Source organism: Mandrillus leucophaeus, unplaced genomic scaffold, assembly GCF_000951045.1.
Source record: "Mandrillus leucophaeus isolate KB7577 unplaced genomic scaffold, Mleu.le_1.0 Scaffold145, whole genome shotgun sequence".
NCBI classification, from domain to species: domain Eukaryota; kingdom Metazoa; phylum Chordata; class Mammalia; order Primates; family Cercopithecidae; genus Mandrillus; species Mandrillus leucophaeus.
Genome location: NW_012101421.1, coordinates 1097924 through 1111921, shown reverse-complemented (window position 1 = coordinate 1111921; position 13998 = coordinate 1097924). Strand labels below are relative to the sequence as shown.

Below are 13998 nucleotides of genomic sequence, written 5' to 3'. Positions count from 1 at the left end.
GTGAATGTCCCCTTAACCAGCTCAGAAGTTCAAAATTTGCAAAAAAAAGAAAAAAAAAGTCAACCTACTGTTAGATGACCCTTATGGAGTGGCAGATAAAATTGACCAATTTTTAGCACCCCAATTATATACTTGGGCTGAATTAATGTCCATCATGGGCATCCTCTTTTCAGGGGAAGAAAGGAGCATAGTCCATAGAGCTGCTGTGGTAATTTGGGAACATGAACACCCTCCTGGTCAAAACGTTCCCACCGCGGACCAAAAATTCCCCACCTAAGACCACTCAAGGGACAATAACAATGCAGCTCACTGGGAAAATATGAAGATTCCCCTCAGGCAGGGAATGCTAAAGACAAAAGAGAATTGAAAAGACAGTCCTATCAATGAACTCCTTAGAGAAGCTCACGAAGCATACGTAAGCAAAAACAAAAAGCAAGTATTATATTATCCACCTTCCAGCAGGGGGCTCCAAAGGATAAGTCCCACCAAAATTACTCTCCATTGGCCTCCTTAACCATTTCAGAGAAAAAGGCTTACAGGTTTCAAAGGGAAAGCTCCAATTTGTAGAGCCTGAAGTTAAATACTTAGGGCATTTAATAAGTAAGGGCAAACGAAGGATTGTATCCTTACCTTTGCCTAAAACTAAGCAGGAACTCCTAGAAAAGCCATTTCACCTCTTCGTTAATGTAAACAAGGGGGTAGCTTTAGGGGTACTTACCCGAGAACATGGGGGCCACCGGCAACCTGTAGCTTTTCTATCAAAGGTTTTAGACCTCGTAACTTGTGGATGGCCTGAATGTGTTCAATCTATTGCAGCCACTGCTTTGTTAACTGAAGGAAACAGAAAGCTAATTTTTGGGGGAATTTTGGTTGTAAGCACACCCCATCAAGTTAGAGCTATTTTAAACCAGAAAGCGGGAAGGTGGCTCAATGACTCAAGGATTTTAGAGTATGAAGCTATCCTATTAGAAAAAGATGATTTAACACTAACCACTGATAATTCACTTAACCCAGCAGGTTTTCTAACAGGGAATCCAAATCTAAAAGGACCTGAGCGTCAGTGTTTACATTTAATTGATTATCACACAAAAGTCAGGTCCAATTTAAGAGAGACCCCTTTCAAAACAGGACAGCATTTATTTATAGATGGCTCTTCCTGGGTAATTGAAGGAAAAAGACATTATGGGTATTCAGTAGTTGATGGGGAAGCTCTCGCAGAAATATAGTCAGGAAGATCGGCTAATAATTGGTCCACCCAAACTTGTGAATTGTTTGCATTAAATTGGGGTTTGAAACACTTACAAAACCAGGAAGGGACTATTTATACTGATTCCAAGTACACCTTGGAGGCGGGTAGCTCACACCGGTGGAAAATTTGGACTGAACGAGGTCTCACTAATAGCAAAGGCCAAGACCTTGTCCACGAGGAATTAATCACTCAAGTATTAGATAACCTCCAGCTGCCAGAAGAGACAGCTGTTGTTCATATCCCAGGACACCAAAAAGGTCTTTCTTTTGAAAGTCGAGGGAATAACCTTGCAGATCAAATAGCCAAACAAGCTGCCATTTCCTCTGAAACATCCATTTTTCACCTAATCCCTTGTCTTCCTCCCCTGACCAGTCCCCATCTTCTCTTCCACTGAAAGGGAGAAATTAATGAAAATAGGGGCCAAAGAAAATTCAGAAGGGAATTGGGTGCTACCAGACCAAAGAAATGTTATCCAAACCCTTCATGAGAGAAGTCTTGTCTTACCTGCATCAAAATGGGACCTCAAGCTATGTGTGATGCAGTTCTCAGGGTTTATGGATGTATAGGAATTTATACTCTGGCAAGACAAGTTACAGATAGTTGCCTAATATGCAAAAAGACTAATAGGCAGACCCTGAGAAAACCACCCCTTGGGGGAAGAAGTCCAGGATTAAGACCATTCCAAAGTGTCCAAGTTGATTACACGGAAATGCCCACAATTGGTCGCCTACAGTACTTATTAGTGATAATAGATCACCTTACTCACTGGGTGGAAGCTATTCCCTTTTCAAGTGCAACTTAATAATGTAGTCAAAACATTGATTGAAAATATTATACACAGGTATGGACTAATAGAAAATATTGATTCAGATAATGGGACTTATTTCACTGTGCATGTCATTAAGAAATTAACCCAAGCACTAGACATAACATGGGAATACCATACTCCCTGGCACCCACCTTCATTGGGAAAAGTGGAGAAAATGAAGAGTCACTTAACCAAATTAGTCTTAGAGACTCGGTTGCCATGAACTAGATGCCTTCCCATTGCCTTGTTAAGAATCTGAACTGCCCCTCAGAAAGATGTTGGTTTATCTCCTTATGAGATGCTATGTGGGTTGCCCTATTTATACTCCACTGCTGACATTCCTACGTTTGAAACAAAAGATTGGGTTCTCAGAAATTATATACTTGGTCTATCTTCCACTTTCTCTTCTCTCAAAACTAAAGGTCTTTTAGCACAGGTGCCATACCTAGAGTTCCCAGCACACCAGCATCAGCCTAGGGCTTACGTCCTCATCAAAAGTTGGAAAGAAGGAAAACTCGAACCAGCTTGGGACCCTACCTAGTGCTTCTAACCACCGAGACTACAGTCCAAATAGCAGAAAGAGGATGGACTCATGATACCCGAGTCAAGAAAGCATTGCCACCTCCAGAGTCATGGGCCATTGTTCTGGAGAAGAGTCCTACCAAACTAAAGCTAATAAAAATTTAACCTTCCTATACCTCCTTTATCCCTTCCATACCCAATGACCACTTGGATGGTCTTCCACCCGACAGGGCATGAGCTGTATGGTAGCTCTCTTCCAAGACCCCACAGCCTGGAGTAATGAATTCTGCTGATCTCTCTTTCTCTGCCCTTCCATGAAGTCTGACACCCTGTGGGTCAGCCCCCAAGGGTCATCCAACCTCTGTTTCCTGATGCCAGTTTTACCTCGTGTCCCTCACGACAGGAAGAAAACTTAGCATTCCTTGGAGACCTAATGGGATGCAGTGATCTTAAGCCCTTCCAAGAGCTTACCAACCAGTCTGTCCTGTCCTTATTCCATCCCTAATAACACAGCCCCCAATGGAACAATTACAAAGGCATTATAAGGCCTTACCTCTTGCAGTTGTTATAGGTGTACTTATTCTTGGATGCTGCATCATGCCCTGTATTCATGGATTAGTGCAGAGACTTATAGAAACAGCTCTCACCAAAACCTTTAATTCTCCCCCGCCTTACTCAGATAAACTTCTGCTTTCAGAAAACCAAGTAGAACAGCAGAGTCAAGACATGCTAAAATGTTTGAAGAGGAAGAATTATGAAAATCAAAAGGGGGAAGTTGTTAGAAACAGTGAGTTCCTCTTCAAAGATCCGTCGTCCTCTATTTTCAAAGCCTAACTTCCTTGCCCCCTTGCCCCTATTTATGGTAAACAATTTCCAGTCATTCCCAATCTGTAACCCACATCTATTCCTTATTTGGCATCCTTAGTTCTGAAACTGCTCTTCTCACTGCTGTAGCTCCCACCCTTGCTCCATTTTGAAGTAGCCAATCAGGATCAGCTCAGGTTGTGCAGTCCGACCCCAGCCAATGGGGACTGTACACAGTAGTAGGGCCTGACTGTATTAGGATAAAAACCTATTCCCTCCTTTGTTTTGTGTGCTCTTGCAGTGACCAAAAGAATAAGCAACACCCTTCCGCAGAAGCAAATTTGCCTTCCTGAGAAATTCTTTATTTGAATGTTCATTTTCTTTGTGACTCCGAGCTCTTATTTCCAACACCGAGTAGCTGGGATTACAGGCATGTGCCACCGTGTCCAGCAAATTTTTGTATTTTTAGTAGAGAAGCAGTTTCACAATGATGGCAAGGCTGGTCTTGAACTCCTGACCTCAAGTGATCTCCCCACCTCGGCCTCCCAAAGTGCTGGGATTACAGGTGTAAGCCACTAAGCCCAGCCTGTTTGTTTAAGAGACAATGTCTTATTCTATCACCCAGGCTGTGGTATCATGGCACATTATAGCTCATTGCAGCCTCGAACTCCTGGGCCCAAGAAACCTCCCATCTCAGTCTCCTGAGTAGCTAGGACTATAGGTGCAAGCCATCACAACTGGTTAATTTAAATTTTTTTTTTTTTTTTTTTCAGAGACAGGGTCTCACTATGTTGCCCATCGTGGTGGTGGACTCCTGGCCTCAAGTGATCCTCTTGTCTCAGCTTTCCAAAGCACTGGGATTCCAGGTGCGAGCCACAGTGCCTGGCCTTGTTCTGCAAGTTTTCTTAAAAACAAAAACAGGCCAGGCATGGTAGCTCACACCTGTAATCCCAGCACTTTGGGAGGCTGAGGCGGGCGCATCACAAGGTTAGGAGTTTGAGACCATCCTGGCCAATATGGTGAAACCCCGTCTCTACTAAAAATACAAACATTAACCGCGTGTGGCAGCAAGTGCCTGTAGTCCCAACTACTTGGGAGGCTGAGGCAGGAGAATCGCTTGAACCTGGGAGGTAGAGGTTGCAGTGAGCCGAGATTGAGCCACTGCACTCTAACCTGGGTGACAGAATGAGACTCTATCTCAATAAATAAATAAATAAATAAATAAATAAAATAGAAAAGCCAGCATGTTTTGCTTGGTTAGATTTTTGTTTTTATTTTTTTACTTTATTTATTTATTTTTTTTGAGACAGAGTCTCACTCTGTTGCCAGACTGGAGTGTAGTGGCATGATCTCGGCTCACTGCAACCTCCACTTCCTGGGTGAAGCAATTCTCCTGCCTCAGCCTCCCGAGTAGGTAGTACTGCAGGCACCCGCCACCTCACCCAGCTGATATTTTTGTATTTTCAGTAGAGATGGGGTTTCACCATGTTGGCCAGCATGGTCTAGATCTCTTGACTTCGTGATTGGCCTCCGCCTCCCAAAGTGCTGGTATTACACGCATGAGCCACTGCACCCGGTGTCTTTTCTTTATTCTTTCTTTTGGTCTCATTCTGTTGGCCAGGCTAGAGTGCAGTAGCATGATTATACCTCACTGCAGCCTTGACTTCCTGGGCTCAAGCACTCCTCCCACTTCAGCCTCCTGAGTAGCTGGAACCACAGGTGCATGCCGCCATGCCTGGCTAATTTTTAATTTTTTTGTAGAGAAGGGGGTCTTACTATGTTGCTCAGGCTGGTCTTGATTCCTGGGCTCATGTGATTCTCCCACATTGGCCTCCTAAAGTGCTGGGATTACAGGCATGAGCCACCATTCCCAGCCTGGCTTCTCATTTAACATTCAGAAATACTTTTGGATTGCCAGCTACATACATTCCAATAGCTGTAAAACTTTTTTTCTTTAACTTCCTGTTTGTTAAATGACATATAAGAAGTACACTGTCAAGATGGTAGAGAACAGTTGCATTGTACTTCATACTGGTCAGATCTCATCTGGAACTGCATGTTCAATTCTAAGCATTGCATTTTTAGGGCAACACAGGCAAATATAAATATTCTTATAGAAGAGAGGAAAATGGAGAGGGAGTTTAAAATCATACATAAAGGCATGTGCTAAAGAAGGTGTTCCTTTTGGGCGGGGCATGGTGGCTTATCCCTGTAATTCCAGCACCTTGAGAGGCCAAGGCGGGTGGATCACGAGGTCAGGAGTTCAAGACCAGCCTGGCCAAGATAGTAAAACCTCATCTGTACTAGAAATAAAAAATTAGCCGGGCCTAGTGGCAGGTGCCTGTAATCCCAGCTATGCGGGAGGCTGAGGCAGAGAATTGCTTGAACCCAGGAGGCGGAGGTTTCAGAGAGCCGAGATCACACCACTGCATTCCAGCCTGGGCAACAGAACGAGACTCTGTCACCCCCATCCCCCCCCAAAAAAGGTGTGTAAGAGAAAGGCAGATGATCAGGGCACACAAAAGCTAACTAGCTCTCTTCAACTATGTCCAAAGAGATAGCATTCTCCTTATATATCGCAATGGAAAGTAAAACCCAGAAAAAGGCTAGAAGTCATGAGAAGTCATGTTTCAACTCAATCTAAGATCTAGGTTAGGTCTTTGCTTTGGTATTCAATGACTTCTGGATTATCACCAGTAAACAGGCTTAGACTAGACTACCACATTGCTGGAATATTGTAACTTTTTTTTGAGACAGAGTCTCACTCTGTCACCCAGACTGGAGTGCAGTGGCACAATCTCGGCTCACTGCAACCTTTGCCTCCTGGGTTCAAGCGATTCTCCCACCTCAGCCTTCCAAGTAGGTGGGACTACAGGTGCCCACCACCACACCTGGCTAATTTTTGTATTTTTAATAGAGACAGGGTTTCACCATATTGGCCAGGCTGGTCTCGAACTCCTGACCTCAAGTGATCCACCCACCTCAGCCTCCCAAAGTGCTGGGATTACAGGGGTGAGCCACCGCGCCTGGCATGTAACTTTTAATTCTATTTTGAATATTAGATTTTATGTTCCTTCTTGATCTTTAGTCAATGTGGAACTCAGAATCTGATGAAAACTTAGGCCACAAATTGTAATTCTATAATACATTTGAAAAACTTTAGCTTATATAACTTGACATAAACCTAGGTATTTTTTTGAAACCCTGTTACTCACTGCTCTTAACTAATTGCAAAGTTGTGCCTGATTTCATTCCTATTTCTAATGTATATTTCCAAGGATAAATAGTGTAAAATATCTCATGAACTCAAGGACAGAGTTTGGAAATATGGATTACTTACAGAGCCAGAAATATAGCTTTTCAGCTTTTTAAAAATTGAAACTTCAAGAGTATTTTTTAAAAAAAAATACATTGAGTTCAACCTGTCCTGCAATTTTCTGGAAGAAAACCTGCTATCAGTTTTCGGAGAATCATTCTGGGAAGTGCTCTCTGACATTCAGAAGTAGGGTGGAAATCATATCCTATGTATATCGCATCCAGTGGATGGGCAGAGTGCCTCTAGAAGGTATTACTCATGGGTGCACTGCTCTGAGGGGTGAGTGTGAGGGTCACAGGATCCAGGCAATGCATACGTTGGGGGGCGGGGCAGGCAGGGAGGAGAGAAGTAGGAGGATGCAGATCAGCAGGAGAGGGGGAGGACTGGCAGGTGTCACAGAAAGTGGTGGTTAGAACCTTCAGCAGAGCAGCTGAGATTGTGCAAAGATGCATGCATGCAAGGAAACTGTGGAAAAAGCAAGTCTCTTTCCCTTTTTAGATGGCTGAAAGGAGAATTGTATAATCAGATTTCAATCCATTGATGTTGAAAATGGAGACACAGATTCTGATGATGGTAATAACACTTCTTTATGTCTCAATGCTGTCTTATATTTTTCAAAATTCTTTCACATTTTATGGGACCAAACAGAGCATTGTAGAAATGTTAATATTTTCTTGAATTTTTTGAAGCCCCAAACTTGCTTGCTGACTGCCAAATTCAGAGTATCAAATTTCATTAAAGGTCAGTGAATTTAGTGAGTGTCTGTGATGCTGTCTGCATTTTACTCCTGCAATAACTAATACAAAGATCATGTTCCCAACCTCACATTCTAGCCTACTGTGTAGTTTGGAAGGCTAGACTTAGTAGTTCTGTGGTGCAGGATATTGTCCAAAGAGAGTTTGGTCAGGACACTCACTCAAATGCTTAAAAGCATGAAGGGTCTAGGATGCATTTTATATATTTATTCTGGTTTATTCTAGTAAACTTTATGTTAATGTAGTTTTAGGTCTTGTGCCAGTGATTCCTCAAACTAAAGCAGAAATGTTGAGTATTATTTTTCAAATTAATAATTAATAGCCTTTTTTTTTTTTTCAAGACAGAGTTTCACTCTTGTCACCCTAGCTGGAGTGCAATGGCACAATCTCGGCTCACTGCAACCTCCACCTCCCGGGTTCAAGCGATTCTCCTGCCTCAGCCTCCTAAGTAGCTGGGATTACAGGCGCCCGCCACCATGACTGGCTAATTTTTCTATCTTTAGTAGAGACAGGGTTTCACCATGTTGGTCAGGTTTGTCTTGAACTCCTGACCTCGTGATCCGCCCACCTCGGTCTCCCAAAGTCCTGGGATTATAGGCGTGAGCCTCTGCACCCAGCCCCAAAATATTCTTATAGAAGAGGGGGAAAACGGAAAGGGAGTTTAAAATCATACATAAAGGAATGTGCTAAAGAAGGTGTGTATTTTTGGACAAGAGAAGGGCAGATGATCAGGGCACACAAAAGCTGGCTAGCTCTTTTCAACTATGTCCAAAGAGATAGCATTCTCATTATATATCACTATGGATATATATTGATGGCCACAAATTAAGCCTTGTAACGTAAGGTCTTTCTCTGAAAATGCCAACTCTATTATTTCTCAAATACATATTAAGAATTATATTCAGACCCACTTAACAAGTGTTAATTGAGGATACAGCCAAAATACTAGTTATGACATTATGAAGCATTGTGGCAACAGAAGGGATATAGTATATAACGGATAAGAGTATGGAGTTGGCCTGGTGCCATGGCTCACACTTGCAATCCCAATACTCTGCAAGGCTGAGGTGGGTGGGTTGCTTGAGCCCCTGAGTTTGAGACCAGCCTGGGCAACATGGTGAAACCCCGTCTCTACTGAAAAATACAATAGCTGCGGTGGTGGTGTGTGCCTGTATTCCCAGCTACTTGGAAGGCTGAGGTGGGAGGATCGTGTGAGCTCAGAATGTCGAGGCTGCAGTGAGCTGAGACTGTGCCACTGCACTCCAGCCTGAAAGACAGAGTGAGACTCTATCTCAAAAAAAAAAAAAAAAAAAAGTAACAGTAGGGAGTCAAGCCATACTGTTTAAATTCTATGTCTGCCCCTTACTACATGGGATTTCCGAGGGAAGTCAATTAATTTTGTGCCTTTGTTTCCTCAGTTGTGAATAATAAGATCTACCTCTGAGAACTGTTGTGAAGTTTCAATGAATCAATACATGTAGAACACTTTGATGTTGCGTGGCTTTAGGTAAACACTCTGTAAATGGTAGCTATCATTATTCAAGGATGTCTACTTGGAGTTCTAAGAATTAAGCAAAAGTCTTCTTTTTTTTTTGAGACAGAGTTTTTGCCTTGTTGCCCAGGCTGGAGTACAATGGTGCAATCTCCATTCACTGCAACCTCTGCTTCCTGGGTTAAGCAATTCTCCTGCCTCAGCCTCCCAAGTGGCTGGGATTATAGGTGCATGCCACCACACCCAGCCAATGTTTGTATTTTTAGTAGAAATGAAGTTTCACCACGTTGGCCTGGCTGGTCTCGAACTGCAGACCTCAGGTGATCCACCTGCCTTGGCCTCCCAAGGTGCTAGGATTACAGGTGTGAGCCACCATGCCCCACCAAGTTTTCTTAACTTACCACAGAGTTTGAAGAACAGGAGAAGAATATTAGAACCTTAGACCTTTTTAGAAAGTATGCTTCTTACTGTTTTCAAAATTTTATTTTATTTATTTATTATTTTTTTCAGTCAGTGGAAAGACATTTAATTTGAAATTAAAGAAACAAGATTATCAGCCAGATGCGGTGGCTCACATCTGTAATCCCAGCACTTTGGGAGGCTGAGGCAGGCGGATCATGAGGTCAGGAGTTCGAGACCAGCCTAGCCAACATGGTGAAACTCCATCTCTACTAAAAATATGAAGAATAGCTGGGCGTGGCGTCAGGCGCCCGTAATCCCAGCTACTCAGGAGGCTGAGGCAGGAGAATCATTTGAACCCGTGAGGCGGAGTTTGCAGTGAGCCGAGACTGTGCCACTGCACTCCAGCTTAGGCAAAAGGGCGAGACTCTGTCTCAAAACAAAAACCAAACAAACAAAAAAAGAACAAGATAACCAAGAAAGAGCATTTGTTTCCTCCTGTCTACCAGAGTCAACTTCCCATCGGATGTGTAGCAGGACAACCCTTTGCTGCCAGACCGACTCTGAGGAGGAAGCAGACAAGACCTGCCTCTGCCCACCTTCTGCCCAGATGTACAGAATGAGACCCACAGAGCAGCAAAGGGCCTTACAGACCCCTGAACCAGAGCAGCCAAGGGGCTAAAAGTCCCTTCATAACCAAAACTCAACCCAGACCAAGGACAATTTGCCTGGGCTGCCAAAGGCTCAGTACTGAGGACAGATTCAAGCTCTGTGGGGGCCACCGCTCCCTAAGCCCAGGGACACCCATCCCACCTGTCACCCATTGCTGCTGCTCTAGCAAAGGGGGAGAAGCACTTCCATTACTCACAGCCATGGTAGGCACCTGGGGACCCCCGGCCTTGCCATACTCCTGCTCCAAGTGGCTGGTGGAGAGTATGGGCTGGCTGGAGCCTCGCCCAAAGGTGATCTGGTTGCTGCCCATGCCAGTGGCAACCTGGGCCATGTGCTCTTTGGTTTTGAGAGCCTGGCCCTCTCAGCCTTCAGCCATTCCTCATCTTTGAGGAGGGTCACCAGTTGCTTTGACTTCTCATGCACGTTGATGCCCGGTTCCTTGCCATCTCGGTCAATGTACTGGAAGTCCTTCAGGGTCTGGATGGTAAAGATGTTCTCACGGTACTCCTGGGCCACGCACTCGGAGCTGTCTTGATGAGGTAGTCCAGCAGCAGCAGCTCCTTGTACACATGCTGCCAGTTCTTGCTATGGTCATTGAGCCGCTTCCACACCATGCTCATGATCTCCGAGAAGGCCACCATGTTGTAGGTCAGGTTCGCAATCTTGGTCATCAGAGAGCTGGACGGGCCCCATGGGTCATTGGAGGTGGCTTCCCAAACTTTGGTTTCTGCCTCTGAGTAATTGTTCACAACGTTTTTCATCTGCTATCTGATAAAGTCATCATTTTTCTTCGTTACACATTTAAAGCCCTTCAAAGAGAGAAACTTTCCTGTCCTTGGTAAGCGCGCACCCTGTGAAGGTTCACTTTCCATAATTGAGCTGGAGCAAGATCCCTGAATGGTCATTTCCTCCTTTGGAGCCTCAGATCCAAAAAGCTGGAAGCCATGACCAGGCTACAGTGAAGTCCATGTCTGTTACATGAGGCTCCGGCCAAGTTTGGTAACCTCCATCTGCCTCATCACCAGTGAATACCTAGTACTAGCACTGTGCCCGACACAGAAATGAACACTAAAATCCTTGGAATCTCCACAGTGATGTCTTTTTGCCTGTGAATGATTGACGGAGGGCTGGCAGCCCCTAGGCAGCTTCAGGATGAGGCTGGTCACCAGAAAGACCAAGGCAGGGATCAGTCCCGGGAGGGGACTGAAGGTTAAGTTGATCACCAATGGCCAATCATTTAGTCGATCGTGTCTCCATAACGAAACCTCCATAAAAACACAAAAGGACAGGTTCAGGAAGCTTCTGGATGGCTGAACACATGAAGGTTCCTGGAGGGTGGCACCTAGGTATGGCATGGAAGCTCTGCACTCCTTCTCCCATACCTGGTCTATGTGTCTCTTCATTTGTATGCCTTGCAGTATCCTCTGCTCCTCCAGGCTGGTGTGGGTGTGCCACCAGCGCTGGGGAGGCGGGAGCTACCGGAGCCCGTGGAGCCATGGCCGCCGCATCTGGCTCTGTTTTCAGAATTTTAGATCAATGGACAAAAGTAAATATAATATTTAGATATGTATCATCTTTTTTAAAAAAAATTGGAGAATTTAGATATATGTAGATTAAGGGAGTTGCCCAAGGAATGAATGAGGAAGACTGGCATAGGGATTCTGTCTTCTGATAGTCTGATAATCTCTACAGCATTGCTTACACATGTAAACCATAATCTTCAAGCAAAAGTAAATACCCAGAGCTTACTTTGGGTTACATATATTATTAATACTTTTGTGCCCTTTGGTGTCTTTATAAACATAGTTTTAAATGAAAAGTGATTGATATGGTTTGGATGTGTTCCAACCCAAATATCATCTTGAATTATGGTTTCCATAATCGCCACGTGTGTGGGCGGGACCAGGTGGAGATAAATGACTCATGGGGATGGTTTCCCTCATCCTGTTCTCCTGATAGGAAGTCAGTTCTCACGAGATCTGATGATTTTATAAGTGGCTTCCTCCTTTTCCTTTCTGCTGCCATGTAAAGAAGCACATGTTTGCTTCCCCTTCCACCATGATTTTAAGTTTCCTGAGACCTCCCCAGCCCTGTGGAACTGTGAGTCAATTAAACTTCTTTCCTTTATAGATTACTCAGTCTAGGGTACGTCTTTATTAACAGTGTGAGAACGGACTAATACAGTGAGTTAAAGTCCAAGGTGAATTTATCTAGTGAATTGAGCCTGACCAATATGGAGAAACCCCCATCTCTACTAAAAATACAAAATTAGCTAGGCATGGTGGTGCATGCTTGTAATCCCAGCTACTCAGGAGGCTGAGACAGGAGAATCGCTTGAACCCAGGAGGTGGAGGTTTTGGTGGGCAGAGATCGCGCCATTGCACTACAGCCTGGGCAACAAAAGCGAAACTCCATCTCAAAAAAAAAAAAGTAGTGGGAATAATGTTTGGTTGGTGTTGATCTCTAGGAAGAAGATAATTTTTTTTTTTTTTTTTTAAGAAAAGAATGACAGACTCAGAGCTTCACATGTAAATGAATATAAGAAATCTAGTCCCAACTTTCTAAGCTTAAAGATAAAGGATGCTAGACTCAGGCCAGGCACAGTGGCTCACGCCTGTAATCCTAGCACTTTGGGTGGCCGAGGCAGGCAGATTGCCTGAGCTCAGGAGTTTGAGACCAGCCTGGCCAACATGGTGAAACCTGTCTCTACTAAAAAGACAAAAATTAACCGGGGGGGCGGGAGCATGCGCCTATAATCCCAGCTATTGGGGAGGCTGAGGCAGAATTGCTTGAACCCAGGAGGTGGAGGTTGCAGTGAGCCGAGATCGTGCCATTGTACTCCAGCCTGGGCAACAAGAGCAAAACTCCATCTGAAAAAAAAAAAAAAAAGTATATTAAACTATATACTGGCATAGCATACATTTGATGGGATTCTTCCATTTGAGGAGAGAAAGAAACAGTCTCATCTTCAGTACTGGGAAAAGAGGTCCTTAATTGCTTGTACTATTATTATTAATTTGTCCAGCAAGCTTCCTCTCTTTTAGTGACAGGCCCTGTCCTCTTGGCCTTGAAGGCTGGCACATGACCAAACCTGGCTAATCACAGCTTCTCACTTTTACTGGACATGATAAATTGTCCAAAGAGCATGTGATGCAAGCAGGGCCCAATGCCAGATGATTCAGAGAAACAGACAAGTAATGTGATATCCTAGACCCCAAGGAAATACCTCTTGCTGGGTACCTCATTCCTAATAAAGTGTGGTGATGATCCCTAACTATTATCCCACATTCATTCTTCTCCTTTTCCTTTAGCAACAGAATCCTTGGGCCTGTTTTCCAGCCTATTTTTGAGATAGGTGTGTCCATGAGACTCACTGAGGCCAGTGGGATTGACTGAAGTTATTGAATGGCATTTCTATGATTTGACTTTTTAAAATTAAAAAATTTTTTTTGAGACAGAGTCTGGCTCTGTCACCCAGGCTGGAGTGCAGTAGCACAATCTCGGTTCATTGCAACCTCCACCTCCCGGGTTCAAGCAATTCTCCTTCCTCAGCCTCCCGGGTAGCTGGGACTACAGGTGCCCGCCACCAAGCCCGGCTAATTTTGTTGTATCTTTTAGTAGAGACGAGGTTTCACCCTGTTGCCCAGGCTGGTTCTGAACTCCTGAGCTCAATCTGCCCGCCTCAGCCTCCCAAAGTGTTAGGATTACAAGTGTGAGCTACCGCACCCGGCTGTGATTTGACTTTAAACCATTAGGCATGTACTTTTTCATTCTCTTTTCCCTATTCCTGCAGGCCAGAAAGCAGATGGGGCAGTGACTCAGCTTTAATCCTGTAGAAGAGAATAACATCTTAGAAGATGGTAGACCAATAAGCTAGAAAGAAGATCTGTTCCTTATTGATTTTTGTCTCCAACTACTCTAGAAAATCCTTTATGATCATTCCTAAGTCATTACAGTTTTGCAAACAAGAAGTAGGTGCAG

The 13998-nt window shown here is 44.1% G+C and overlaps 1 pseudogene; it reads right to left on the bottom strand.

Moving 5' to 3' along the window:
• Positions 1-10048: 10048 nt before the first annotated feature.
• On the bottom strand, positions 10049-10922 carry LOC105535369 (annotated as a pseudogene).
• Between the last annotated feature and the right edge of the window lie 3076 nt (positions 10923-13998).